The following is a 25,519-nucleotide window of genomic DNA, read 5'->3' as shown; positions in this document are numbered from 1 at the left end:
CTATGAGTACGGGTCTTTGTGGCTGCACACGACGCCCGCGTCCTCTTCGTGCCCGCAGTTGTGCGTGCCCACCCCGGCGTGGGCGCACTCGAGGAGGTGGTGCTCGCTGCCCGCGCAGCGCACGTCGTCCAGCAGGATGGGTAGCGTGCGGCCCTCGCCGAACTCCGCACGCTTTGCTGCGCGCATGGCATGTGCGAAGCCCAGCTGGCGACACACAACCGCGGCGGCCTTGGTATCCCAGGCATCGTCGCACACGGTGCCCCAGCGTCCGCCCACGAACACCTCCACGCGTCCTCGGCCGGAGCTCAGTCCTGCGGGTCGCACCAGGCGCACCGCGCCGTTGGAGGGTGTAGGGTCCGCGGTGCTTGGCCACCCCCGTCGCCGTCCTCCGCCCCTTCGGCCCCCTGGCCGCCGGGTGGGCCTGGCCGGCCGCGGGGTGGGAGTGCGTGGAGCGGCCGTGGGACGGGTCCTGCGGGGCGCCTTGGTGGGCCGTGGGGTGCTCTCTGGCGTTCGGATGAACTCTGAACAGAAGAAGGGCACGCGGTCAGAGGGTCCCCTAGCCCGGCTCATCTCCCACCTGGTTGCCTCCAGGTGGGAAGGTGAACCTCAGGGAAAGATGTCCTCCGTCTGTCCCCCACTCAGACCCTGAAGATAGGGTGCTTCTGAGGGCACTAGGGGTGCTTTCTGAGTCACCCAAGCCCCATAGAGTGCTCGATGCTTCTCCAGCCATTCAGCACCAATCCCGGGAGCTCGCTGTTTTATGACCGTCTGCCGCTGGGTTCCCACATCCCGAGCCCTGCCCTCCTGGGGGGTACCCATGCTGTAACCTCTGGGCCTCGATGCAAGCAGTGCTGGGCTAGGATTCTAGGAGCAAGGGACCCTTGTTGCTTCCAGTCCTGGTTTAGGGTGGGGAAGCTGAAGCCGCAGAGGGGCATGGACTAAAGCAGTAGGTGGCCAGCAGGACAGGAACTGGGCCCACAAGGATCACAGCTGGGGATGGAGGGGTCAGAGCAGGAACAGCCACCCCGTCACAGGGCCTGGACACCATAGGTCTTTGGGGGACTGAGGTTGGTGATTCTCTTTGTCCTGAAGGACATGGGACACACGTTGGGCCCAGGATGGCCATGGGAATAAACTTCACTCTACATCAGACACTGTACTCTGTCTAGCCCTACCCCCTGCAGGGCCAGTGCCAGGCAGTGGGCACTGTCCCCTGTGACAGCCGTCAGAGGAGGGCTGAAACCCCGACTAACACAGTTACTACGGGGAGAATCCTGGGGCCACCAGGGCACATCCTGTTGATCCCTCCCCACCTTGGCCAGTTGCACTGTGAAATCCATGGGGTCGGGGAGTGCTGAGAAAGTGCTTCTTGGAACAAGGACAAGTGCAGGCCAGGCCCAAGCACCATGACATGAGCAAGGTGCCGCCCCCCCAGCACCAGCTCTGCTCCACGCACTCCTCTACTCCATCCAGACTCTCCCCAGGCCCAGCTTCTCTGCCCCCTGCCCCTCAGCTCTCCATCCTTTTCTCTCCAGTTCAGGAACCGCTACCCCCACCCAGTCCCACACTGCCCTGGGCAGGTCCCCACAGGATCTGGAACACACATCTGTACTAAACGGCTTTTCTGTCCTAGCCAGGACAGGGCCTGGTCTGACTTCCTCCTGGTCTCAGCACCCAGCACAGAGTGGGCGACTGACGCAAGTGACAGAAACGTGACTGAACGTGTGGAGGAAGGCCTGCCACGCTCAAAGCCACCTGCTGCTGGGACCCCTGAGCTCTGCCCTCCTGCAGCCGCCTCTGCCCAGGCGCCCTGCCCTGCCTTCCTGCTCCCCACCTGGCCCCCTGCACTGGCACCCTGCTGGCAGCCCCTGCTAGTCCCTTGGGCTGCACAGTGGCTCTTGCAATTCTGAATTAGTTGCCAGCGGTTTCAAAGTGTAATCTGAGAAGGCAAGGCCACACCTACCTCTCTCTGTATCCCTCCACTGCCATGGGCAAAGCACATATCATGCGTGTGTGGCTGGATGGAAAGCGGAAGGTCTGGTAATGGGGGGTCTTTGTTTATACCCAGCTGGGGCCCGGTGGTAGCCCCTCCAGCAAAATAGCCTTTCTCACAGTCCCAGGCCCCTCAAGCCACGGAGGATTGCTCATCCCACTGTCCCTCCTCACCAAGCAGGCAAAGGGAACCATCTTGGAAAGCCTAGCCGAGCACCCCACCCCCAGCCTTCCCTGCTCACACACAGGTGTCCTCTCTGTGTCCTCCTAGAGGACTCTGAGCATACTTGCCTGGCACAGCTGTTCCTCCCCTCGCTGTGCCCTTCCTTAGGCTGCAGCCCTTCGTACCACCTGCCCATAGCCTAGGGCCTGGTCTTAGGAGTTGTGGCCAGTCCAACAGACCCACTCTAAAGTTCCTTCCACTTTATCTGTGGAAGTATGCCAGGCAAGCTGCTAGGCAGAGGGACCAAGGAGGGGCCTCTAGGTCCCACTAAGGGCCCCCAGCATCTGACTTGAGGGTCTGCAGGGTGCAGGCTGCAGGAGCTTCCCTCCCCCACAGAGAACCATCCATGGGCACTTACTTTCTTTGGGCACAAAGGGGATGAGGCGGCTCCTCACCTTCACCTGGGTGGGATAGATCTGACACTTGCCGGGTGGCGCTCGTCTGCCAATAACACACAGGAGGTCATGAGGTCCCACCCTGGTAACTCGCCTTAAGCGTGTCCACCTGACACCAGCCCTTCTCATGGGTGGTGGCAGGGAGTGCAGGGACCATGCAGGTGTGGACAGGAATAGCAGTAAATGGTGGCCAGTTACTGAGTACCTACTGTGTGCCCTGCAGGACCCTGGCACTCTCTGTGCCCCCAGGATTCTAAGGGCCCAGCCTCAGGACACAGGCACCAAGGTAGCCCACTGGCGCCTGCTCAGTCTCTACCTGCAGAGCACTAGGTAGTGCCAGAGGCTCCCTCTCTCTGAGCCACTTCGGAGTCAGAGGTGGGCCCCACGCCTCATCCTCCACTGGTGGAATGCCAGTCTCTCTTCTCCCCACCCCGCCACTCTGGCACCTGTTATGGTGCCCCATTCTTGCCTTCTACCCTGGCCCTCCAACCCCTAGATTTTGAGGATGGTCTCTGCGGCCTCTGGTGTCTGGATTTCTGGTGATGCCCAGCCTGGCCAAGGACCTGGGAAAGGTCAAGGCTAAGGGGTAAAGCAGGGAGGAGGAGGGAAGCAAGCCTGAGTGGGAGCCCAGGGCCTGGGGCTGGAGAGAACGGCAAGAGAGCCGTGTGCCAGGGTTGCCAGGGTATGAATGGGTCTCCTTTTACATCCTTCAGGGGCACAAGGAAGGAACGGAATTCCATTTTAATTAGTTTTTGGCTGTTGATCTGTGATTCTTTGAGTGGTACCGGCCCTGTATTCTTTGAAGGGTACCGACCCCATTCCCAGAGTGCCCCACGTGGGCCCAGGACTTCAATAGGGTCTCGTCAGCACGGGGTGGGAAGCAGCCACGTGAGGGGGCTCCAGAGAGGCTTGGCAGAAGAAGGGACACAGGCTTCTCCCCCAGAGCTGAGGAAATGCAACTGGCACACACGCTCTCTTCGCCTCTCTTCTGGAAGCTGGAGGAGCCGCAGGGCTTCCCTCCAGGTCATGTCCACACACTTCAGTCAGGCCCAGCTGGGCTTTTGTTCTTTGAGGAAATTATATTTTAAAATCTGTTACGTAAAAGGATGGGAGTAAGCCCAAAAATGCCACCGTTGTTATGTCTGGGCATGGTGAGGTGACGCAACCCCACCCCCTCCACTACTGGTTCTTCATTTTCCAAATGTTCAGTGTCGGACCCCTCTGGAGTCCGAGTGGCTGCAATGAAATACATTTAGCCAGCCCGGCGCGGACGGAAGTGCACACCTGTAATCTTAGAAACTAGAGAGGCTGGGGCAGGAGGATTCCGAGTTCAAGCCTGTCCTGGGTAACTTAGCAAAAATAAAAAAAAGCCTGGGAATATAGCCAAGTGGTAGAGACCCTGGGGTTCAATCCCCAGAACCAAACAACAACAGCCACAAAACATATATTCCAAGAGAGAAAAATGAAAGGGCAAGGGGTCAGGGAGGAAGGGAGGAGTCTACCATCTGGGCTCCTCCTAACCCTGAAGCCGGAGCTGGGGAAGCTGCTGGGTCTAGGCAGGTTCCCTCTCCCTCCACAGGGACAGTGAGCCAACAGAGAGAGGGTGTTGCAAAAACCGGTGGAGATGATGCCTTTAAGGCAACATGTGGCAGGAATTAGACACCCAATATATGTGATATTTCCTCAGAGAAGCATTCTTCTTAAAAAAAAAATGGAAATAACCTCAATTCCAAGGAATTGGTAAGACAGTTATGGCTCAGTGACTCAGCAGAAAATGACCAGCCATTAAAAACCATCCTTTTGAGGTTGATGTTGCAACGTGGAAACGCTTACACAGAGTAGGGAACAAACGAGCGAAGAAGAATGTAAAGTTTGCATGTGATCCAAGTGCGGGGACATAAATCCTGGCACCACAAGATGGATGTGACCTCAGGGAGATGAGAACACAGGGATCAGAGGAGGATTGCTATGTTTTCCTTGATTTAAAAAAAAAAAAGTTATGTCATTAAATAATATATTTGTGAGATGATGTCACAGACCAGAGACCAGAAGCTAAGGAGACAAGATGACTAGATGTAATTTGGGATCTTGGACTAGAAAAGGGACACAAGAGAACAACTGGAAAAATCCCTTAAAAAGCTGACAGAGTTTAACTAGTGGTGATGTGCCAAGGTCAGTTCACTAACGGTTACAGGTTCACGTTCAAAGACCACCTAAGAGGTAGTGGGGTGCACTGCACCCAAGGTATGCAGGAAACTCTGCCACCTCCTTGTAGCTCTAAAAGGACTCCAAATTTTAAAAAGTATTGTTTAGGTGCACCGGGTGTTTCGGGACTTTCCCATACCAGTAGGTCTCAGAGTTTGGGGTAATTAAACACATCAGGGTTCCCCCAGGGCCTGCCAAACACCCGCAGATTCTTGGAGTGCATCCTTGGGCTTGGTGGGGAGGGGGGTGAGCATGCGTGGTGTCACCCCAGGTATTGGATACAAGTACAGACAGCAGGGAGCAGGGGAGAAGCAGCATGGGTGAGGCACTGGCTTCAGTTCTCAGCACCGCATATAAAAAAGAAACTAAAGGTCGACAACTAAAAATAAAACTTAAAAAAAAAATGCCACAGTCTTTGCTCTGTGCCATTCCTGGGGCCTGAGCTGATTTGTTGGGGTGAAAGGACACATCTATTCCAGGAGATGTGGACTGGATCCAGGAGATGTAGACTAGACAGACAGGTGGGGCACAGTCCTACAGCTGGGAGCTCCAAGTCTGGGTGATAAGAACTCAGAAAGATTAGACAGGCCTGGAGGGGCAAGTAGGTTGGGGAGGACGCCTGGAGGCAGTGAGATCCAAGGCCCTGTGGTCAGCACAATGAAGCTTAGAGGTTAGGGCAGGACTCTCAAGCCAGTCACCTGGACCCAGCTGCAGTTCTTGCCCCTCTGGGACTCTGGCACATGACTTTATATCTTTATACTCATTTCTGCCCCATAAAATGGGCAGCTGAAGCCAGGTGTGGTGGCCCACGCCTGTAATCCCAGCAACTTGGGAGGCTGAGGCAGGAGGATTGCAAGTTAGCAGGCCATCAATTTAGTGAGACCCTGTCTCAAAATTAAAATAGAAATTTAAAAAAGCTCAATGGTAGAACATCCCTGGTTTCAATCCCCAGTATCACAGCCGGCGGGGGGAAGCAGTGGAGAATCATATCTAGAACTGAAGCCCATAGAGAGAGAGTTGGAATGGGATGGTCAGGGAGGGTGCTTGGAGAGCCCCAGCAAGTTCTAGCCAGTAGCTCCAGGAGAAAGGCCAGGGTCAGATGGGGACAGGAGGTCAGGGGAGGCATCTCAGAGGCAAGCAGGAGTTTGGAGAATGTGGGAGATGGAGCAACCTAGGGAACAAGGAACGAGGGACATGCTAGACAGAAGGAAAGACACAGGAGAGGTCAGGCAAGGTCGCTACACTCACAGGCCCCAAACCTCATCTCCCACTCCCCACGACCTGAAGAGAGCCGCACTCTGGCGGGCAGACCTTTGAATCCCGGATCTGCACCTCCCGGTGGTGGGAACTTGATTCATCAGGTCTCTCTGGGAATCAGTCTTTTCATCTGAAAGATGGGGATATGAATTCTCCCCACGTTGGGAGCTGGGGAAAGTCAGAGGAGTGAGACGGTAGGTGCTCGGTCTGCACCTTGCAGGGACTCACCGGGAAGGGTCGATGACCTTGTAGATGACCCCACGTGCAGCCGTGGCACTTGGCACGCCCGTGGACATGAAGTACAGCTCCCCTTTGGAAAGAAGAAGATGGCAGGTGAGTGGACAGCTAGAGTAATGTGGGCCAGCCCCACCCACCTCCACAGCCCTCAGGTTGGAGACTGACCCCAGCCTCAGCAGACCTCGAGGGGAGCACTCCAGGGCAGCCTCTTTCTTGGTCCAGCCCCCAGAACTGGAAACTGAGGCTGGGAGAGGTGTCCAGATGTGGCCTTGGGCCTCTGCAACACTGTCCCTGAGTGATCAGTCACCCTGCCTGTCCCCACTCCCCGCTCAGATCTCTGCTCCTGCTCCTTCCTGGTGGCTTGTCCCCCCACCCCTAGTCCTGGCCGGATTGAAGCCTAGCACCACACATCTCTGGGCATAGATAAGACCCTGGAACAGCTCCCTACACGATGGCCTCCCAGGTGACCTGCGGGCACATGTGGCTCCCCAAGCCTCAGTTTCCCCATCTTTAAAATGGACAAGTTCACAGGGCTGCTATGGAGAGCAGAGAGCAATAACTCAGTAGCTGTTACTGTTGTCACCTGGAGAGATCTGGGAGCAGGCACCTCCCCGGCAGGGCAGAAAGCACTGGGTCAGAAATCTAGTGTGAGCCCCTGGGGCCACCCGGAAGCCCTCTGTCTAGGAACTCTGTGATGGCCCACCCCTATCTTCCCCTCCAGCTCTCAGGTACAGTGAAAATGTACAGATCTGAATTCTGAGCACCACGGAGCTCACTCTCAGGTGACATTAGTCCTCCTGTTCCCTGACCATCCTACCCTAATCCCTGCAGCCAGGCCCTCTGGGGCCCAGGAAATGGGCTTCATTATTGCCATCTTGCAAATGAGGAAACAGGCTCAGCAAGGTCGAAGTCACACATGTAGTGAACGGTTAAGCCAGACCCAGAGTGCAGCAAAGTCTGCTGTCCCAACTCCACACCAATGTAGGATCCACCCTGACTAGGAAACCTACGCAAGCCCCCTATGGCCCAATGTGATAATTCAGTCGCACTAAGACCTCTGTCCTTGTAAGAGCATAGCAGAGAGCTCCTCCAGGCCTGGGAGTGGGGTGCATCACCAAGGAGAGGCTGAGACAGAGAAAATCATGTCACAGGAGACAGGGGCAGTCAGGGAGGGTGCATGGGGGCAGGGTCAGCAAGCAAGGGCAGGCAACCCTGGGGATTCTGCAAAGGGGGAGACCCTTGAGGGGTAATTTGTGTAAGGGGTGGACCCAGCTGTGACAGGAGCAATGGCCCACCAGGGAAGTGGGGATAAGGGGCATAGGTCTACATGGGGAGGATGCCACCTGCAGGAATACAGTTTCCCTGGCAAGATGTCCCTTCAGGAGTCCATAAGGGAAGCCACAGGTTTGTAGTGTCATCTCAGGCCATCCACCTCCCTCTGGCCTCTCTCTGGACCGAGACTCTGGGGGCAGCCCCTGTCCCTCTATCTGTGCAGCCCTCACATTGACACTCCAGCTCCTTGTAGGTCAAGGCTCCCTGCACATCCCTAGCCTTAATGCCCTTCCCCTATGTCTTCGTCTGGCTGACCAACCTAAGGCCCTGCTCTGCCCACAGTGCCCGCCCTCGTTACTGGGTGTGAAGAGTCAGTCTCATTCCCCGTTAGTAAAGTGACAGGGTTAGACCAGGCAGACTCCAGGGCTGTGAGCAGGTTCTTGGACCACGTGCACACACAGGGACCCTTCTCATGCTGCCAGGCCCTCTGAGAGCCACACTGCCCTCTTGATCTCTGTGGTGTGGACTGTCCCTGGCAGATACTGGGCCAGCAGGCATCCTCCTTTGTAATTTTCAAGTGTCAGGAGAACCAGAAAGGGAGGAGAAGAGCCAGGAGCTCTGCTAATGTCACACTCTAGTAGTGGGAGAGACTGGCTGACACTGGACCTGGAGCTGGCCCTGGGCTCCTGGCTCGCGGGTGCCTCCTCCTGGTTTTCTATCTCAGCGCCACTCAGAGGGCTGAGGAAGGGTCCCAGGGGACTAGACCTTCCTCCAGGCCCTGCATCTTTGGGGGAGAGGGAGGTGGGGAGGGAGGCTCCCCTGCTTCTGAAATATGTTAACCCCCTACTGACCAAAAGAAAGGGCTTTCAGGGGCCCAGGGGCCTCTCAGGGGCTGGAGCTGCCCTTTTGGAAATTCAGATGTGATGGGGGAGGTTGGTTCAACAAAGGTTTCCCAGACTCCCTGGGGGCTCTGGCACTGGGCCTTGCAGGGACACACCTCCAAAGCACCCCCCACCAACTGCGTTGCCTAGAAACCCCTACAAAGCATCCACCAGGGCCTGCTGAGGGCCCCTGGCCTTTTGTTGTGGCATAGTCAAGGGGTCCAAGGACAAAGGCAGGAGACTGGAGCAGGATCCAGTCTCCAAGGCCCTTCTTCTTCCCCTCCCCCTCTGTCCCTGCTTTGAAAACACAAGTTCCTCAATGTGGGACCAACTAACAGGCAGGAGGGCTGCTGTCTGTCCACCCACTGTGAAATTCCAGTGTGGCTTCACTGAATGGTCCAAGTGCATTTGCCATGAAGAACCAAGGGCCCTGCAGTTCTCTGGGGAGACACTCTCCCTCTGCCCTCCAGATCCTGCCTGCAGACCCAACCCCTGTTAGCACTGGCCTCCCCGCAGCCCTGCACTGGATGGGAACCGGGAAGAGGGACCATTTCTCCCTTTTTCCAGATGAGAAAGTGAATATGCCCTAGGAACTGAACGCCTCCCTCCCCAGCACGCAGGTCATTTCAGGCCGAGACCTGACCACTCACAATATAGCCAGGAGCCCTGGGAGGGGGAAACCAGTTCCAGGCCCAGTGAGTCTGGACCAGGGGGAGGTCCACGAAGGCTCACCCGCCTCATCCTCTGCAAAGGAGATGATGTGTGGGTAGTAGTTGTTGATGAGGCCTGGGAATGCGCAGGTCTGGCCACGGCCCATGCAAATCTCACTGTACCGCCACTGGCCTGTCCCTGGGTTTTCTCGGAGGGACATCAGACGCCTAGAGAGGAAGATGAGGTCTGAGGTCATGGCTGGTATGGTGTACGGGGAACACACCATCTATTCATCAACTCCTCCACCCATCCAATCATCTATCCATCCACCCATCTTTCCTCCTGTCTGCTCATCCATGCAACCAGGACCATTGTAATTGGCAGGATCCAGTGCAAAATGCATGCCGGGTCTCTTGTTCAAAAATTATTAAAAATTTCAGGACAGTGATGAGAGAGCAGTAAGCGAAGTGTGGGCCCTTCTGTGCAGGGCCCTGCAGCCGCACAGGTTGTGTGTCTGTGAAGTGGGCTAGGTGTGATCTTCACTGAGCATCTGCCAGAGGAACCCCGGATGAACAAGACCAGCTTGGTTCCTGCCCGTCAGTTCAGTGCAGTCCCTGGCCAGGTGAAGGCACAGTGTCTCTGAGAGCTGACGTCCACCACAGATTCCCCAAGGTGTATGCATCTTTTGGCACTGCCTGTACTTCAGACATCAGGCGGTTGGCCATCTTGGGAACATGCTCATCTTGTGCCGACTCCCTCTTTTGCTTCTCCAGCACCTACGCATACTTCCAGCCCCTGCTCCGACATTGCCTCCTCTGTGAAGCCCTCCCTGACTGCACTGCTCTGGACTCCCAGCACTGGGCACAGGCTCTCTGAGGTTGCAATGTCTCAGACCAAGTGTGGGTGTGTCCCTGGCTTGGATGCAAGATGCTCTTCATCTCAGTTGCCCTGACCCTGGCGTAATGCCTGACCCAGCAAAGGGGCTTGGGAATGTGGGCAAAATTAATTGAATGTCCGAGACCAGGAGACTTGGGAGAGAAAGAACTGGTGGCAAAAATAAAAGCTCCATCTAGGAAGCTTTTTCTAGGTGGAAAGCTGGGTGGCCAAGGAAGGGAGTCCCCAAGAACTGGGAGAATGATCCAGTATCCAGGGGCACAGGGCTGGGTACTTTCTCAGCTCCCGACTGAGCCTAAGTCAACAGCCTTCCAGAGGCAAGAAGTCCCCTGCCAGCCTTGGGCTCTGAATCTCCTCCCCGGGCACCTACTCGGCTGTTCTCCCCAGAATGGGAATTAGGGGCATCGTGTGTCTGTGATTTTGAACTAACTTCCCAGTGCTGTGTATGTCCTAGTAGATTCTGTCCTGGGGACCCCCTGAGATGGTGGGCACTACTATCAACTGCTTTTTGTAAGTGAGAAAACTGAAGCAAAAAGAGGTAAAGTAAATGGCTCAAGGTTGACTCCACTGAGCAGAAGGATCCGGACCAGGCATCTCAGGTGCAATTTTAAGCCTCAGCTTAAAATGTATGTCATCCTGGTCCTCTTAAAATGTATGTCATCCTGGTCCTCTTAAAATGTATGTCATCCTGGTCCTCTCTGACTCTCAGTTTTCTCCTCTGTACAATGGGACAACAAGGTGGTCGTAAGTATCCAAGCTCCACAGAGGACAGAGTCTGGTTCACAGCAGGCCTAGGAGGTGTACTCTCTCCTCTTCTAAAATGCACCTGGATATGACTCATGCCCTGTCCCCCCCCCACCCACCCACACACCTGTTAAGTCTCAGTGATGGGAATAGAGGAGGGAGGCTCCACGGGCCACAATGGTCAGGCTTGAATAGCAGCCTTAGCTCCCCCCTCCTCAGCAGGGTCACTTTGGATGGGCCACTGCCCTCTGTGGCTTCAGTTTCCCAACCTGTGCAAGGGGCTTGGGACCAATGCTCTCTGCAGGCCTGGCTGGGGTGGGCTGGGTAAGGCTCTAGGCGCTCCCATTCTGTGCAGTGATGGGTCCTGTCTTCCCCAGGAGGAAGGTGGCCCTGGGGATAGAGGGCTTGCTGGTGTTCTGTCCCTGACTATCAGAAGGACTTGTAGCTCAAAGCACAGGAGTTTCAGGAGAGAGGGAAAGACCAGGTCCCGGCCCTTAAGCCCATGGTCTGCCAAGCCATGACCTGGGCCTTCTGGCTGGCTCCAGTCCCTGTTAGGAGAGCAGGAGCAGATTTCCTAAGGGGTGACTCTCAACTTCCCCCTGAGGAAGAGACCCGTTGGCCCACACCCAGAGGAGGCTCCTGTCAGTGTGCGTGTGCACCTGTGTACACACTCACACACACCACACACACACTTCATCACAGTCCAGGGGACAGAGGCCCTAACCACAGGTACTCAGGGCTGTGGGCCACCTACCCGCTCATGAAATCCCCGAAAATGTAGAGGCCATTCAGGTTGGGGTACTCGCAGCCCCGGTACACATAGCCCCCTGTGACCGACTTGCCCATCTTGTGCGGGTAGGCAAAGATCGGCAGCACATCATCTGCAGAAGGGGAAAGAACCCGGGGTGAACATGTGGCAGCCTGTTCAACTGCCAGGTCTGTCCCCAGCCGGAGGCCTGTGAAAAGGGGACTGGGGACAAAGGTCAGCAAGAGATAGGGGTCACGAAGTCAGCCAGAAGGCCCCTGATGGCAGGTGGGAAGGAGGGAGGTGCTCATGGGGACTGCCTGGGGGCGGGGAGATTTGCAGGGGCCCAGGGCCAGGGGGAAAGCAAGAGCAAAGGAGCGCCCGAGGGAGGGCACGGGAGGTTCCAGTGGGGACAGGAGGTCTCCTTGCACAATTCGCAGAGGATGGGGTGCGGGGACCGGTCCAAAATGAAGAGGTGCCCGGGAAGGGTCCTGGGTGCAGCCCTGTGGGAGCCCCAGTCTTGGGCAGCCGAGGGGAGGGTTGGGCGGATCGGGTTCGGGGTCCCGGGTGCGGGCTCACCCAGGGAGGCGTTGGCGCACAGCTTGCGGTCGTAGCACTCGAAGCCCTCATGGGCGCGCCAGCCATAGTTGCGGCCGCGCTCCACCAGGTCCACCTCCTCGAACTTGTTCTGGCCCACGTCACCGCAGAACAGGCGCCCGCGGCCCACGCCCGTCCCCGGGTCGCCGCGGTCGAAGGAGCAGCGCCACATGTTGCGCACGCCCAGGGCGTAGATCTCTGGCAGCGCGGCCGGGTCGCCCACAAACGGGTTGTCGGGCGGGATGCGGTAGAGCGGGCCGCGCTCGTTGCGGTTCACGTCGATGCGCAGCACCTTGCCCAGCAGCGCCGACCTACGGACAGGCGGGAGGCGGGGGTGTCAGCGCGCACCATCCCCAGGACAGGGAGCGAAGGGGCCGGGTGCAGGGTGAGCCCCAGCTATGCGGCAGAGACCTCGGTGCGGTGCTCCTCAGCTACTGGCAGCTGGACAACCTGGTGCACCCTTTCAGCTGGGTGTCAAGCCCTGTCCAGAGCATTGGACCTAAAGTCATCTATTGTCCCACTTCATGGCCATAAGGAAACTTTTAGGTTGAGTACTGTTATGATCTAGTTCTACAGACGGCAGCTAAGCTCAAAAAAAGTCAGATAAAGTGCCCCCTGCCACCCGGATAATCAATGGTAGGGCAGAGATCCAGCCCAGATGGCTGGCCCAGAACCCCAAGCCCTTTTCCAGACCCTCTATGGAAGCACACCTCCGTAGTGACAGAGGGTTCTGCTCTGCCCTTCTGTTTACAGGGTTGTGCTAGCCAGTGAGGATTACACTAGAAAGTGACTCATATTTAGTTTTTTTTCAGGACCCAGCCCAGTGATCCCACCTAGTAGGTGACATCAAGTGTTGAGTCAGTGATCAAAGTCATATGTGTCAAGCAGAAAGCGTAGGGAGGGCTGGGAGAAGGTGGGAGCTGCTGGGAGCAGCTCTAACCTCTGTGCAGCTCTGCTGGGGGCGGGGGCGGGGAGTAGCTTTGGTTCCACTGATCACATGACAAAAATCACATGGAAAAATCTGTGCTGTGCTTGGAGATGGTGTGGAGGGGAGCAGGCCTCTCACCTGGTTTCTGATCTCCCCTCTCAGTGTTGGTGGACTCCCTCCCTCCAGGCTGCCTTTCAAGGCAGGGCTGGTGTCCTTTGCCCAGTTGACAGAACTGTGTGTACTGTCATTCCCACAAGAATTAGCACCCAAGTGTTCCTCCATCAGTAGAGACACCTCACAGGTGTCTTGCTAATGGTAACAAAACACGCCCCCAGCGATGCCAGGGTCCCCACCACAGGCCTCCCAGCTTCCCCAGCAGCTCCTTCCACGGGCCCTGGGCTGCTCACACCCTGAGCCACAACAGGCATGATATCATGCCTCAGGATGCGAGTGGGCAAAAACCACATAGCAGCAAAACAATGTTTTTAAGTCCCATCCAATTATCCACAAATCCTTAATTTCTATTTTCTCAACTTCATCTCTGAACACATTGCAATCTGAGAAAGCTCGGATGATTCTTACACTGTCACATGTGAAAGCCTAAGTCACAAATTGTGAGCACTTTAATTACAGTAATCAATATCACCCTTTCTATTTTGACTTCCTGGGCCAAGGGAGGTTTTGTCATTTTGGCTAAGGAAATGGAAGAGGCAGGCCGGAGATTCCTCAATATCCTTGTTTACATGCACAAGGATGTACACTCGCATGTGTGCATGCATAAAGAGGCACAAGGGTAGGCCATTTGCTCAAGCAAGCAGGTGGGTAAATGAGGCCGAGATTATACTTCCGAATTTGGGTCTTTGTGAGTGACCCTGGGGCAGAAAACCCACCTGTCCATAAAGACCCTGCTCTGGCCTGCTTCCCCTCCCTGATCCATCTGGGGAGCACCCCACACCTCCCTCCAGCAGGGCTCTGTTCAGGAGTGGGCTGACCTTCCCAGAGGGTTACTGATGTCACTTACCAGGCACCTGTGAGAAACAGGCTCTGGGCAATTGTAAGCTGAGGAGCCTCCCATGGAGATGATTATCATTCCCCTGTAATTGATGGGAACCAGTGACTGCCTGGGATCCCCAGCTAGCTGCAGGCTGAGCTGGTTCCCAGACCCTTCCCTACTAAGAGAAGCTGCTTGGCTAAGAAAGTCACTTCTGGCTCCAAAAGAGTGCCAGAAGCCCCGGAGTGCCCCCCAAGGTACCAGACAACTAGAAGCCGAACATACTTGTTTTGGGCATTTCCAAACTTTCCAAAGGGGTCTCCAGCCATCCCACCATCTCCGGTAAAGATGTACAGGTACCCATCGTCCCCAAAGAGCAGCTGACCCCCATTGTGGTTGGCAGCTGGTTCTTCAATCTCCAGGATTATTCTAAAGGAAGATAAATCCCCAACAATGAAAACTCAGCCTTCAACACATAAACAAACAAACAAACAGAAAACAAGATCACAACAATGAACCCTCCTCTCTGTTGGATGTCATTTCACAATGGAGAATAGAATGTTGTTGTTGTTGTTTTCTGATACTGGGGATTAAACTCAGGGGTGCTCTGCCACTAAGCCACATCCCAGTCCTTTTATTTTATTTTATTTTTATTTTTATTTTGAGACAGAGTCTTGCCGGCTGTTCCTGAATTTTTGATCTTTCTACCTCAGTCTCCTAAATCACTGTGATTACAGGTGAGTGCCACATGGCCAGCTGGAAAAGACTTTTTATGTCCTTTGTAACAAGTGATTTTCACAAGGACCTGGTAAGTAGGTTGAGCTGGGATAATTTACTCCACATGTCAAGGAGGACCTGGAGGCTCGGAGAGGTTGAGCAACTGGCCCAAAGTCTCACAGCCCGTAGGTAGCAGAGCTGGGACTAGAACTCAAATTTGAGTTCTGGCTCAGTGTTTTGTTTTTTTTTTTTTCCTACTGCTCTCTATGCTAGCATCTGCCCTACTATAATTATGTGAAACTGTCCACCTGACCACTGGTTCAACTAGTTTCTGCATTGTCCTAGCTTCCCACAGCAGCTAGTCAGGCCATGCACACTCTACACATATCCCATTTGTTAGCTACCAGAACTTCTAAGACCTTGGCAGGATGCTTGGGCTCCACACCCTGCCTTGGGGACCTCCTGATTGCCAATGCAGGGAACTTCCCACTATGGCCCAGCCAGCCAGCTTCAGGTCAGGGTCTGCCACTGGGGAGCAGAAGGCAGGAGGGAGAAGCCAGGTCTCTGACCTCTGGCTCCACCTCCAAAAACAGCAGGTGCAGAGCCAGCGACAGTGGTGGCTAACACAGACCGAGGGCAGACACACCTGCACAAACACCTTCTTCCCTTTGTTCCTCCCTTCCCAGAGCGGCAGTAGTTTGTTATAGCCACTAATCTCAGGAAACTGATCCTTCCTCTCGTCCTCTTCCAGCCCTCTCAACGCCTGGGTAGCCAATTCTCTGCCAGGTGTGGTGGTGCACACCTGTAATCCCAGATACTCAGGAGGCTGAGGCAGGAGGATCACGAGTTCAAGGCCAGCCCGGCAACTTAGGGAGACCCTGTCTCAAAATAAAAAGGACTGAGGTGAAACTCACTGGTAGAGCTCTCGTCTAACAGGTATGAGGCCCCGAGTTCAATCCCCAGGACTGAAAAAATTATCCTCCAGTTGAGCCGTAATCCCAGTGGCTTGGGAGGCTGAGTCAGGAGGATCACGAGTTCAAAGCCAGCCTCAGCAATGGCAAGGTGCTGAGCAACTCAGTAAGACCCTGTCTCTAAATAAAGTACAAAAAAAGGGCTGGGGATATGACTTAGTGGTTGAGTGCCCCTGAGTTCAATCCCTGGTATCCAAATAATTATCATCGTCATCATCATCATCATCCTCCTCCTCCTCCAATTGAAATAAACTTAAGATATTCTAACTCTCCAGGATTGGCTACTCACTCGCTAAACTCTCATTAATAACAGATAAGAAAAACCAGGATACAGAAAGGTGAAATCACTTGGACCCTGGATTTGAGTCCTTCAGAGCCAGGGCTGGAAGCCTTTGCACTGTGATACCAATGCACAGCAGGAGATGAGCAATACAGGACCCCAGCACCAGGGCCTCCTGCGGAGCACAGCTCAGACTGCGGGATCCCAGCCCCAGATAAAGAGACTGACAGCTGCGGGCACAGAGGCACACACCTGTAATCTTAGTGATTTTGGAGGCTGAGGCAGGAGGATTGTAAATTCAAAGCCAGCCTCAGCAATGATGATGTGCTAAGCAACTAAAATAAAATACAAAATAGGGCTGGGGATGTGGCTCAGTGGTCAAGGGCCCCTGAGTTCAATCTCCAGTATCCCCTAAAATAAATAAATGAAGAGACTGCCAGTCAGCTTAGGCAAAGACGACTGCTTTTCCCTGGCCTGCCTTCGGCCAGCGGGCCATGCCTATGTCCCCCTCTAAATGAATTCAGGCTTGGACAAATGATGTCTCCAGAAGACCCTTAATGAACCCTCACTCTTAAGTATGTTCCTCTGTATATTCTGTGCTCAATTTAAGTTTTATCAGGAACCATTTTTTTAAGTCACTGTTGAAGGTACTTTCATTCTGCCCTTCCATCTTCCCTTTATCAGGTTCATATGATAAATAATCTTTCATGGAGAAGTAGTTGCATAGGTTCGTATAAGATTATGAGCATCATGTTTTCTCTTTTTGCTCCAGCTGCCAGGAAGCTCATAGTTAAAATTAATGCTGGAGCCAGGCATGACGGTTACATTCATAATCTCAGCTGCTCTAGAGACTGAGGCAGGAGGATCATAAGTTTGAGGCCAGCCTCAGTAACTTAGTGAGGCCCTAAGCAATGTAGCAAGACCCTATCTCAAAATAAAAAATAAAAAAAAATTAAAGAAAAGGGAGGAGGGCTGGGGATGTGGTTCAGTGGTTAAGTGCCCCTAGGTTCAATCTCTAGTACCAAAAACAAACACAAAAACAAAATCAGTGCTGTATGGCAAGAGCCCCATTAGCTCACCAAGACAGCTGTCTGGTGGTCACTCGTCCTTTCTCTATGTTCAGTGTCAAGATGTTACAGTTTGATCAAATATACAAGGTGATGTTACTTGCCTGTTTGCCCTCTGACCCAGGGCTGACCCTCCCCTTCCCTGTGGCTGCAAACTACACTTCCCACATTCCTTTGCTGGCTGAAATGGTTCAGCCAATGGGCAGTATTTCCCGAGACTGGAGTGGGGAGGACACCCCTCTCTGTTTCAGGTGGGGTCCTGGCAGTAGCTGCACCTCCTTTATGGGTCTAGTTGATCTGGCCAGGCCCAACATGGTGCCAGCTGTCACTGGGTGGCCCCAGCTCCAGGGCTCCTGGGCTCCCGGAAGCCCCCCTTCCCACTTTGACCAGCTCTAGGGGTGGAGGCAGCTCCTCCACTTGCAGCTCAGAGTGGCCTCCCTTCCTGCGGTTGCCCTTTCATTGTCCTAACCCCTGTGCAACTATTTTCCAATATCAAATTCTACCTGTTGGGTTTCTGATACCGGGGCTATTTCCCCATCATACCCAGGCTGGCAAGTGAGCCCCCTGGGCAGGCCAGCTCAACCCAATTTGACGACAGCTGGAGCATATATAATGCACAGGGAGCCGTCTGTGTAGGCCTTGAGGACCTGGGGGTGGGAATGGGTGGGAGCTGGAGGAAGGAAGTTTCCTGGAGCAGAGGGTGCCCTGGGGGGACACGGAGGCCAGAGCAGGGTTAATGCTGAAATGCTTTCTAGAAGTGTGACCTGAAAGGTTCTTTGAGCCTCCACTTCCTCATCTGAAAAATGGGACCAACAACAGAACCACATGAAAGCAACCATCTCGAGTTGGAGAGTTGGGGGAGAGATGATCTGCCTTGGAGGCCAGATGGAGGGGTCAGGAAATGGTTCCATTGAACGTCTGGTTTCCAGAAGCAGCCCTCCCCAGGCCCCAGGGCATGTACCTCAGTGCCCCACCAGGGGATTTGAACGTGCTGGGGTTTAAATGTGCAGGTCTTTAGTAACCGCCTGGTGAGGCGCTCACACCAGGGCACGTGCGCACGCCCCCACATGGCAGCCCGGCTCCCACCCTTGGTGGCCCCGGGGAAACACCTCTCGGAGCCGTGGTCCACGGCGTTCTCATCGTCCTCGGAGACCCTGAACTCGCTGATGCGGATCCACTCGTGGAAGTCGACCCCCACGGAGTAGTAGACTTAGAGCTTGCGGTTGCGCCGGGAGTTAGGGTGGAAGGCGATGCCCAGGAAGCCCCGCTCGTCGCCCTCCCAGGGCGAGGTGAGCACGGCGCGGCTGATGTTCAGGAAGGGCTTCTCCAGGCGCGAGCGGTCGGCCAGGTAGGCCCACACCAGCCCCACCTGCTCGGCCACGAAGAAGCGGTGGGTGCCGTCCCGGGCATGGACCATGGCCACCGGGTTGCGCAGCCCGTTGGCCACCTCCTCCAGGCACAGCTGCAGGCAGCCCTTGGCATCCGCCGCCACTCGGCCCAGGTTCAAGTTGAGGTTCTCGTTGACCAGTAGGCGTGGGAAGCAGTAGTCCGTGTCATCCAGGGACAGGTAGCGGCAGAACTTGGCTCGGTTCCCTTCCAGGGCCCAGAGCTCGCGGTCGGGCGAGAGGTGGCGGAAGAGGCCCCGGCACGTCTGCCACATGTCCAGGCAGTAGTCCTCGCAGAGCCCCGGCACTGTCCGCAGGGGCGTGGAGGGGTCCTCGGCATCATAGAGGTGGGCTGCATAGGGCGAGCATTCCTGCAGAGACAGGCAGGGCTCAGGGGTGCTGTGTGGGGACACCAGTCAGCTGTGTGCCCCTGGGCAGAGCCTCAGTCTGCAGACCCACAAAGGGTGGACAAGGCCCTCTATTACCACCTGTAGCCTCAACTCCAGCAGCAACCTGGCCTCATTTCCCTTCCCCTGTGCTCTTGTCCCTGTGCCTTGGTGTGCCTGCTAGAACAAATCCTGAAACTGTCCCTTCTGCTACTACCTGCTGCCACACAGAGGCTGCTGGGGGCACCGCTGGGTTGCAGCACTTCCAAGCGAGTCTTCACATCCTGCACCCGCCCCTAGATCTAGACGATAACCCCCTCCCTTTGTGACCCTGCTCAAGGGCCACCTCCTCAGATCTCTGATCACCCAGTCCACCCCCACCCCATTACTCCCTGGCCTTTGACCTTGCTTTAAATCAAACAAAAATCAGAGATGCAGGTTTGAGGCCAACCTGAGCAACTCAGACCCTGTCTCAAGATCAAAACCAAAAAGGGCTGGTGATATAGCTCAGTGGTAGAGCCCCCCGGGTTCCATCCCCAGCATCTCAAACAAAAGGAACATGACCTGAGATTATAATAAAAATTAATTGGTTCCTTGTTTATTGCCTGTCTTTTTCTTCAGAACACAGGTTCTGGATGGTTACTATTGTACCCCAGAACTTGATAGCGTCCAGCACATAGTGGGCCCTAGGAAATACCTTACCCACCAGCCCTCTGTTGACCTTGATTCACCAGAGACAGGCCACGTGCTCCTACATATCTGTCCACTGAATCTTCCTGAGATCTCAAGAGGGAGTTGCTACTGGGGAAACTGAGGCTGAAGGCCACTTGTCATTCAGCACCACACTTGGGCTAGCAACACAGACCATATTAAATGTGATCTCAGGTGGGCTCTGCTCTCTCCAGCACGGTGGTGACTGGCATGGGCAATAAGCAAGTGTGTTGATGAGGCCAGTGCCCACCCCCCCACACCTGGTCCCTCCCTCCTGCCCAGGCACCTCATTCTCAGCTCCTTGATGAGGCCCTGGAGCTGTCCCCACTGCAGCAGTGGCAGAGCAGCTTTCTATGTGATGAATGAATCCCAAACCCTTGGGCCCCTCGGCAGGCCTTTGGCCTCACAGGTCCTCTTCCCAGCTCTGCCCAGAGCAGAATCCAGAGCCTCATGCCCCCCCCCCAGTGCTTCCCCACCAGCGAGACGCGTCAGACCTCATCAGGGCCCACGTGGGCACCACTTGAAATGCAGGGCAGTGAATGCCACGGGACAAGCCTCTGGCCACCTCCCTGCCTGAACAGTCCCAAAGTGCAGAGTTCGGCTGCTCCGAGGTGGCTCCCAATCACATTTGGCAGCATCCTTGCCTGTCTCTGACACTGCTACGCCATCTCCTGCTTCCTGGGTCCCCTAACCCTACTAAGACAAAGGGCGCAGAACTGTGGCTTGGCTCTGCTCTCTGGGAACCCTGGCCAGGGCAGCAAACCTGAGCAGCCTCTTCCCTGCGCCACACCTCCAGCGCCCACCCTGCCCCCAACCCAAGAGCCACACGGGGCTAGCCTGGCTCTCCCTGATCTGGCTCTGCCACGGCTCCTGCTCCTGCCCACCTTCCTCTTCCCCACAGCCCTGCCACGCGGCAGTCTGCTCTGCACCTCAGGACAGCTGCCCCTGGCCGCGCACCCTTCCCTCCCCGCCTCTCTGGCAGGTCGCACTCTCCCCATCCTTAAATAATACAGATGAACTAGCAGGACAATACCAACAGCTGCGGGGGCTGGGGCCGACGGTGGGCCAGCCCTGTGCAGGGTACTCTTTGTGAATCTACTTCCCCCCAAAGCAGCAGCAGGGTGTCCTTGTTCTGCATGTCCTTAGATAGATGAGGAAGCCAGGACTCCACAGGAAGTCACCAGCCCAGGGTCACGTGCCTCAGAGTGTGCTGCACAGACTGGGTTTGAGCAAGTGTGCTGGACTCCACCAACTGGCTCTACCTACCCACCCTCAAGCCCCAGTGCAGAGCCCCGCCACACACACCATGGCCCCTTCCCCGCCTCTGCGTGCAACGGTGCCCTCAGCAGCCCAGGCTCCGTGGGGACCGCCCTCTGTCCAACCCTGGACCTGACCTGCGTGTTGTAATTATTTATTTCTGAGTCTGACACCTCTCCCCGCGTGAGCTCACCAGTCCAAGGCCCGGCCTGACTCAGCTCTGGGCCCCCAGAGGACTCAGGGGATGCGCCTCCTGCGGTGGAGGAGGCCCTAACAGCCACAGACGTCCTCCCCACCCACAGGGGGGACCAGGCTGGCTTCCAACAGGAGGCCTCTGGGGGCAGCAGGTGACTGGCTGACCTCGCAGCTATGTTTTCAAGCTCCAGTCCAGGAGCCACTCACTCCCATCACATGACCATGGCTTCAGTCAGCTATGGCCTGTCCTTCTGGCCCCTCTACTGCTGTAGGGCTGAGTCCTACCCGACAGGACAGGCAGCGCCCTGCTGTGCACTTGGAGCCTCTGGTCAGCTGCTGTCCCAGGCCCAAGCAGGGATACCACAGCTCACATGTTAACTCTGCCAACAAGAAGCCAGGTGGCCAGGCCTTAGGTCTGTGCACTGCAGTGTCTCTCATGGTCCCTGGTGTCTCCTGTGGGTCAGCCAGCAGCTGCAGGTGGTCCCGGAGGCTCTGTGTATGTGCACACCTCATTCAGTCTTTGCAGGTCAGCGTCACTGTGACTCCTATTTTGCAGATGAGGAACCGAGGCTAAAAGTGGACATGTTCCAAGAAGTGGCCAAACCTGGGCTCACACCAGAACTCACGCCACCCACCCGGTGCTCTGTCCAGATGAGCCAGGAACGTTCCACTCCACAAGTGTCTCCTGGACACACACTGTGCCAGGCACTGTCCTCGGCTCCAGAGACACAGTGGAGGGCAGAACAAACTTCTGGAAGCCAATCTGAGGACATGCCACTCACCAAGGCCCAGGCAGAGGGACCAAGAGGGCCTGGAGACCTTGGCAGTCACCAGCAAACCCTGGGTCCATGGCTGTTCACTCGCAGCCTGGGTACTTTTACTTACACACAGGGCAAACATGGTGCTCAGAGCAGAGCAGTCAAGAACTAGGAAATAACAAGAAGCTCCGGCAACCACTGCTGGCAGAGAGATGATGAGGCACCAGGCCTCACAGTCAGTGGCAGAGAGGGTGGAAAGCCATGCCAGCAACCCACCACTCAGTTGCCTGGGCCAGAAAGTGCAGGGCAGACAGCCTGCCACCTCCCCATCCCAAGATTGCCCCTGCGTAGCCACTGACACTCATGACTCATGGTCCTGAGTCCCGAAGGCATCCTATGCCTTCCCACTCTTGAGAAGACAGAGTCTTTGCACACAATGTCCTCTCCGTAGGAAGCTCCTCCTCACTCAATTCCACATCTGCCAAACTCCTGTTCATGACGCAAGAACAGACTCAAAGTCCTCTCTTACTTCGGCTCTTTCCCAGGGCTGCTGCCGGCCCTGGGCCACTCCCACAACATCTGTTCAGGGCTCCCACACAGCCCCCACTACCTTGTAACCCTGCAGCTTGCAGGAGATACTCTACACTTCTGCCCTCACCTCTTCACTGCCAGCGGTGGCCTGGATGCTCTGCTTGGCTAGGACTTAATCATCTCTTTGCAAACCTGTCCATCCCACAGATGGTGGCACCCTCTAGGGGGGGCATCCCAGGACGCAGCAGATAGTCAGGCTCAGGGACAGAGGTAGCATTGGGAGAAGGGCTTTGGAGCCAGAGCGCACACTCTCTGTGCACTCAAGTGACCGTGGGCATACTCCTGGGGCCATGTCCTCATCCATGAAAAGGGTAAGGAATTCCAACCTCACGGTTGTCACGAGGAATAAACCAAGATGATACAAGTATGTGTTGGGTAATTTTCCAGTTAGATGAGCTGGTAAGAAGTAACTGAATAATCCCTCCTCCAGGAGGCCTTCCTTCCCAGCCCCTGACACCTTTGTGCTATGCCCTCACGGGTTTTGGTAATCTTGGTGAATCTCTTGCACATTCTGGTAAGTAGCTGCTGTCTGTCCTGAACTGAACAACGGGACTTTGAGGCTTTGCCTGCGACTTGCCAACTGCCTCCAGGCCCAGCACCAGCACAGGACCAAGTCCTTACAGGCCCTGGAACAATCTTCTGAAGGCATGAGCCTGCAGAGAACCTTTGCAGATTTCCATCAGAAATAGGAGAGGATGACCTCAGGCACTTGGAGAGGGCACCTCAATTGCAGGGGAAGTTAGCCCATGGAAGGCTCATGCCAGCCATGCAGGGGATGCACACGCCATAGCTGGTCTTTCTCCTCCAGAGCACACAGCATCCATGGGAGGTAAGAGCCTCCCTGCCTCCCCAGGACAGATGTGAGGCCTGAATGCAGACTGAAACCTGTGGATAAGGTGCCTGGGCCACCTCTCCTGGTGGGAATCCGGAGGTGCTGAATCTGGACACAGTCTTGGCTGGCAGAGAGCAGTGCTCCTGCCAGCCATCTCCACAAAACCCCGTCAGGGAAACCATGCCCCAGCCACAGCCGCCGTCTGTAAGCTCACTCCAGACATGAGGTCACTCCCAGAGACGCCTCCGCTGGAGGTGCTAGCAGACACTCCACCATGGGTTGCTCAAGGCCAGGCAATCCCAGGAGGTTCCCAAGGAAAAGGAGGGGCCTCCTGCCAACAGACACTCCAGGACCGACTTTCCCTTCTTCTTCCTTGGACCTATCTGCCTTGACTGGTCCAGTACATAATAAGCGTTCAATAAACAGGTGTGGAATGAATGTGTGAACTCTGCTGTATGGCCTGGGTGTGGGGAGACCAAGGACCTGATCCCAGGGAGTCCCCAGGCTGGGAAGAGAAATACTTGGCCAGACTCTTCAGCTCTTAAGATGCCCAGCATGGGGGTTCAGCAGAGTCGGGGGCTAGTGGTGGGCCAGGAAGCACTAGAGAAATTTAACTGCATCTATTGTTTGAGCCACTTAATTTGCATGGCGACCCTGGGGGACAGTTGAGAAATCTGTCCCCATGTTATTTATTATTGTTGTTGTTAACAGTAGTAATAGTATTAGTAGAGATTGCACCCTGGAGCATATAACCACTGAGCCACATCTCCAGACCTTTTTAAATATATTATTTAGAGACAGGGTTTTGCTGAGTTGCTTAGATGCTTAGAGCCTCCCTTAGTTGCTGAGGCTGGCCTCAAACTTGTAATCCTCCTGCCTCAGCCTCTATAGTGGCTGTGATTACAGGTTTGTGCCACCGCACCTGGGCCTTTTTTAAATATATTTGAGACAGGATCTTTCCAAGTTGCTCAGGCTGGCTTTACTGGAACTTGCCATTCTCTGCCTCAGCCTCCTGAGTCTCTGGGATTACAGGCATGTACCAACATGCCCAGCTTCTGTCCCCATTTTAAAGATAATGTAACTGAAGTGTGCAGTGGTGATCTTCCCAAGGTCACAAAGTCAGAAGGTGGCACAGCCAGGATCAAACCCCATGACATCAGGTTCCATTAAGCCCTTCTGCCCCTTCCCCCTCGCCTGCCCCCTGCTGGCCGAAGGCTGGAGTACTGCGCTGCGCCCGTGGGATCGCTCCACCCCTGAGCGCCTTCACTGTCCAGTTGATGGCCAGGGCCAGCCTTAGGGCTCCTGGTGACACCCTATTTCTGCATTCAGCCAGACAGCTTTTACCCACGGGGGCAATCTCACAGAAGGAAAACAGCTATGACAGTGTGGTGTGGGCAGAAGTCAGCGGGGAGGCGTCCCTCAGGTGAGGGCGCCCTTCCAGCGGGAGCACCCAGGTGGGGCTGGAATACACCCAGGGTCCAGGACTCACACAGGCCAGGTCAGGGAGGAGGCAGGGGCTCTTAGACTGCTCCCGCAGGGCAGGGAGGGGCCCTCATAGGGAACAGTGTCCCCTAGACCTTTCAACCACGTCTGGCACCTTGACCCCGCCCTCTTCGGAGCCCCTGATCCCCTCGCACAGCAGCACAGGGAGCGCGGCAAACGCCTCCGCATCCCGGTACCGACCAGGGCGGGGTTCCTGGGGGTGGGGGGTACTGCGGGGCAGAAAAGTCCCTAGTCTCGGAGAGAGTAATGACATCACCTGTCCCGACTGCGCTGGCAGAGGCAACTGAGGCCCGGGGAAGGCTCACGTTATGAAGCTTATGAAAGGCAAAGCCGAGAGCTGTCCGGGGATGCCTGGCTACCCGACCGGTGCCAGATGACTCCCTCTAGGATCCTCGAGTTCCAAAGCCAGGGACCCACTTCTGATCCTCGCCCCAGTAATCTCCGCTCAGCGACCCCGCGATCAAGGCCCCCCGCGCACGCGCCCCGGTACCGCGTGCCCGCCCAGCCGCCCGCGCCCCGGCCGCCGCGCCCACTCACCTGGCACAGCAGGTCCAGCGCGTAGCCGGTGCACGCGGCCCACACCGGGGCGTCCACTCGGGCCGCCAGGGCGCCGAAGCGGTGGGCCAGCGCTGCATCCTGCTCTGGAGCGCAGCAGCCGAAGGCCGAGTACTGCGCGCAGAAGCGCAGCGGCTGCGGCGGCCGGAAGTCCAAGCACTGCGGGTGCGCGGCGGCCGGGAGCGCCCGCAACACTAGCAGCACCCGCAGAGCCAGCGGCGCCCCGGCCCCGGCACGCCGGCCCGCCATACCGCCCGGCGCGGCCCGGCCCGGCCCGACCCGCGGAAGAAGAGACGGAG

At 56.0% G+C, this 25,519-nt stretch overlaps 1 pseudogene; it reads right to left on the bottom strand.

The window, feature by feature from the left end:
* LOC143641271 (HHIP-like protein 1) lies at nucleotides 1-25,469 on the bottom strand (annotated as a pseudogene).
* Nucleotides 25,470-25,519: the final 50 nt, after the last annotated feature.

Source organism: Callospermophilus lateralis, unplaced genomic scaffold, assembly GCF_048772815.1.
Source record: "Callospermophilus lateralis isolate mCalLat2 unplaced genomic scaffold, mCalLat2.hap1 Scaffold_93, whole genome shotgun sequence".
Lineage (NCBI taxonomy): Eukaryota > Metazoa > Chordata > Mammalia > Rodentia > Sciuridae > Callospermophilus > Callospermophilus lateralis.
The sequence above is the reverse complement of the archived record's forward strand: the minus strand, read 5'-3'. Positions and strand labels throughout refer to the sequence as shown.